Source organism: Tarenaya hassleriana, unplaced genomic scaffold (assembly GCF_000463585.1).
Source record: "Tarenaya hassleriana unplaced genomic scaffold, ASM46358v1 Cleome266, whole genome shotgun sequence".
NCBI lineage: Eukaryota > Viridiplantae > Streptophyta > Magnoliopsida > Brassicales > Cleomaceae > Tarenaya > Tarenaya hassleriana.
The window spans coordinates 56,014-61,053 of NW_010965914.1; positions in this window are offsets into that span (position 1 = coordinate 56,014).

Genomic DNA, 5,040 nt, shown 5'->3' on the forward strand with positions numbered 1-5,040 from the left:
ATTATTCACATAGAGATATGGTTTAATCGATTTAGGGTTGATGATAGCGTTCTTCATGCATCTAGGGTTAACTTGAATAGATCGAGAGATTGACGAGTTACTCTGTAAGTAGTGAGTTAGTAGACCGAGAGGTGAATTCTCTATCTTTGTTGCTTGATGATTCCCGAATCCAAGTCATAATCGTTATTCTCGCATGCTTAGTAAATACCCATACATGCGAATACGATCCCGACACCCGTAGTCATCCTTGCTTGATAAGTTTCTCACTTTTTACTTGCTTTCTTATTTCGTTTCCTATAGATTCCATATACTTCCATCATTACTTGATACGTGTGAATCGAGTCTAGAATTTATAACCCGATTCACAACTCACCGCAAGGATATGGATCGTCGTAACATGGGGTCGAACGCAAGGACCGGTAGCTAAAACTAAACCCTAATTGAAACTAAATCAAAGCAAGGAAGTGGAAGTGATGGTAGAAATATGTAGAATGAATGGAAAATAAGGAAGCAAGGCAATAAAAACGAGTAAACTATCAATCTAAGATGACCACGGGTGTCAGGATCGTATTCGAGTGTATGGGTATATGCTAAGCATGCGAGAATAACGATTATGACTTGTGTTCGGGAATCATCAAGCAACAAAGATAGAGAATTCAACTCTCGTTCTACTAACTCACTACCTACAGAGTAACTCGTCAATCTCTCGATCTATTCAAGTTAACCCTAGATGCATGAAGGACGCTATCATCAACCCGAGATTGATTAAACCATATCTCTATGTGAATAATACGATCTATCCTATTGATTTTGATCCGAAACCAAACCCATATCTCTATGTAGTTTAGAATCAAAGATAATTGACCAAAGGATTAGCAAACATCAATCCAATAAAAGCGCAAATCAATAGAAACGAAACAAATCAAAACCGAAATCCAAGTTAGGGTTCAAACATATCCAAAACACATACGAATCCCTAACCCATAGTCGTGGATCTACTTACGGTTCATGGAAAACAATAAAAAGCTCTGTGAAAAAGAGATAAAAGAGAGGAGAGAAAAGCTCATGTAGATGTTTGTCTAGGTTTTATAGGATAATCACATGCATTCACAGGCATTCTAGGCTTGTTAGGATACAAAACCTGTTTGTGCTCTAGTCTTGCCGAGTTACAGGTTTCAGAGATGATTGGACTCGAAAAGGAGCTAATTGAAGCGTCAAAGGAGAAGTCCGGATGAGATACTCATGTTGCGATATCAATAACTTTCTCTACAGAGGTCCAAATCGTGCGAAACTTGTACCATTGGAAAAAGCACTTCAAGTGCTTCGCGTAGACACCAAAATCGTCAGCCATGTAATAATCCCTCAAAAGTTAGTCTCCTGCGGGCGTAAATCCGACACCGGAGCAGAAAGTTACGAGCGAATTCGTGAAGACCAGAAAACTGCAGTGTAGGGCCGGATCCAACTGGATCCGGTCCGATTCCAGAACGCAGAATTCGACCCCAGTAATCTAGATCCGGTCCGGATCCACCTGGAAACGGCCGGATCCAGTCAAAAACCTTGTTTCGCGATTTTCAGCATCCGAATGGGAATAAGACTCTTGGGAGCCGCCCTAGGGTTATAAAAAAGCCCTAGCCACGTTCTAGAACATCAGATAGCCTTAGAGAACACTTACATACAGACTTTTGGAGAGCTTTTGGTGAGAGAAGAATAGAAGTTCACGGGATTTCGGGAAGAAGAAGGAAGATTCGATCGTAGAGACTACACATCTACATGAGCTTTTCTCTCCTCTCTTTTATCTCTTTTCTTTTGAGCTTTTTGTTGTTTTCCATGAACCGTGAGTAGATCCACGACTATGGGTTAGGGATTTGTTTGTGTTTCGGGTATGTTAGAACCCTAACTTGGATTTCGACATTACGCTTGTTTCGGTTTTATCGATTTGTGTTTTCTTGCCTATTGGTGTTTGCTGATCTCTTGGCCAATTGTTTTAGATTCTGAATCACATAGGAATATGGGTTTGGTTTGGGATCAAAATCGATAAAATAGATCGTATTATTCACATAGGAATATGGTTTGATCGATCTAGGATTGATGATAGCGTTCTTCATGCATCTAGGGTTAACTTGAATAGATCGAAAGATTGACGAGTTACTCTGTATATATTATTCACATAGGGAGGTGAATTATCTACTCTTGTTGTTTGATGATTTCCGAATACAAGTACGATGTCGTTATTCTCGCATGTTTAGTAAATACCCATACACGTGAATACGATCCCGATACCCGTAGTTATCCTTGTTTGATAGGTTACTCGTTTTCATTGCTTTCTTATTTTGTTTCCTATAGATTCCATATAATTCCATCATCACTTGCTTGCTCGCTTTGATCTATTTTCGATTTAGATTTGGATTTAGCAACCAGTCCTCGTGTTCGACCCCGTGTTACGACGATCTGTATCCTTGCGGTGAGTTGTGAATCGGGTTATAGATTTTAGACTCGGTACACACGTATCAATCTCTTTCCAACCTCTAGGACATTCTTCTCGACTTTGATGTTCTGCTCGGCCGATCGCAACATCCCATGTAGCTCGGTCAAGTCCTTCTCCATTCCATGCATGTTATAGTTCATGACAAACTGGTCAAAACTATCTGGCAGGGATTGAAGAACTAGGTCTACTGCCAATTCACGACTAACCTCCAACCCTAGTCTGTCAAGATCCTCTAGATAACCCTTCATCTTGAGGATATGAATACTCACGGGTGAACCATTGGTCATCTTACAGTTGACCATGTTCATAAGGACGTTAAATCGTTCGACCCTTGCCTGTTCCTCGAACATAGTCCTGAGATGCTCGATCATCTCGAAGGCATCAGTTCCTTCGAGTTGTTTCTGCAACTCAGCCGACATAGATCCGAGCATCAGACAGGTCACGTCCAGGTTGTCATTGATGTGCTTATGGTAAGCATCTCTGACAGCCCTGGGCGCATTGGCCGCTGGTTCATCCTCAGGAACGGCTTCTTCCAGCACGTAGAGCTTCCGCTCATGCCTGAGAACAATTCTCAGGTTGCGGTACCAGTCGAGAAAGTTTCCACCAGTGAGTCTCTCCCGATCCACCTGGATCGCATGGAGAGATTAGCCAGATTACCTGTAATAGTCATATTCTACAGAAAAGGACAAACAAACAGACAGAAAACATGCAAGTCGCTTAGTACACATACTATCACAAATAATAGATGCAATATGACAGGTTCCCACTAAGAAAAACACCCTCAATGAGTTTCTAAGTGAGGTAGGATCCATATTTCACATGGTTTTGAGTCAGCTAGGGCATGACGCTCAAAACATGCTATTTAGGTAGACAACGCATTGCCAATCATATCATATATGATTCCTAGATGAGTATGGGATAGTGATATGCTATCACTGCATGTTCCTCATCCCATCCTTACCATTAGGTCCAAGTCCGACTTGATAACTCAATTCAAGCTCAACCATATTCGAGCTATGAGAATCACGATTTCTCCATACTGCCTCACCAAAATAGTCAGGCATGCTCAGCTAGGGCATGACCCGTAACATGACGATCGATGTCTTGACAGTTGCTCTACTAATAGACGGTAATAGCTTGAGATTGATCATGAGGAAAAGGACAGACTTTAGGACTTGATAAGTGTATGAGGTCCAGTCCGGAGCTGACCAAAATCTAGTCCGCCGGACTGACCTCAGTCACCTTCTCTGGTCCGCCGTTCTGCCAATTTTCGAGAAAATTCTGAGCTTGGTCCAGAGCTGACCAAGTTTGGTAAGCCCCGACCAACTCAGTCCGCTTCTCCTGCTCTGAGCTGACAAAACCCTAGATCGATCGGTCCAGAGGACCAGACCAATCGGTCCAGACGAAAACGTGATCATATCTCATTTTCATCGTTTCTGCCCCGTTTCAGACCCGAATTCGACCGGTTTTCGCCTGCGAACTCAGAATTCGAACAGAAAATCTACTCTAGATCCATAATCAAATCATGCATGGCATCAAAGCAAACACGGATTCAAACGATTCAAATCCTATAACGTGCATGAATGGGTTCTAACAAAATCATACAATGGGAACCAGGCTCTGATACCACTATTGGGTTTCCTGCGATCTCTACAGCGAATCTAATTCCAAAGAGATCGGTTCTAGGGTTTGCGCAGCGGATGAAAAACAAAATTTTTGATGAAACCCTAAAACCTATCATGCATAATCTTGTAGAAACGTTAGAACGCATACCTCAATCGATCTTGGGCCTGTATCAATTGATTTGTTCGTCCGATCACTGTAGACAGGAATGAATACCTCGCCCTCTACACGTATCCACACGGCAGAAATGATTCCAACGGTTGGAACTCGTCTGCTAGGACTGAAGAATGCTTTCTTCTTTGCGCAAGGGTTTCAAGGATTAATCTCTTAGGTTTTTCTCTCTCAAAACCTCTCAAAAGGGTCTGAAAGTCGTGCCAAAGGGCTTCAGAGGCGTTCCCCAAAGTTCCTTGCCCTTAAAACCCTAATTTGGGCGAGTTAATGAAATCTCGATGTCTGGACCGATCGGTCTGGAGCTTATTACGTGTGGACCGATCTGTCCAGGGCTGTGGACCGATCGGTCTGGAACATTTTCCGGATCGAGCAACATTTGAACGTTACCTCTGGACCGATCGGTCCACGTGTCTGGACCGATTGACCTAGGCTGGCTAGACCAATCGGTCTAGACCTTCTGGACCGGTCAGTCTTGCCTCCGCTGTTGGATTTCCTGGGATCTCTAGAGCGAATCCTATTCCTAAGAGATCGATTCTAGGGTTTGCGCAGCGGAAGTAAAACAAAAATTTTATAGAACCCTAGAACCATGCTGCTATTGAATCGTAGAAACGTTAGAACGCTTACCTCAATCGATCCGGGGCCTGTATCAATCGAAGAACACGTCTGATCACGAAAGGCAGGAAGAATACCTCGCCCTCTACACGTATCCACACTTCGGGATGGATTCCAACGCTTGGAACTTGTCTGCTAGGACTCGAATC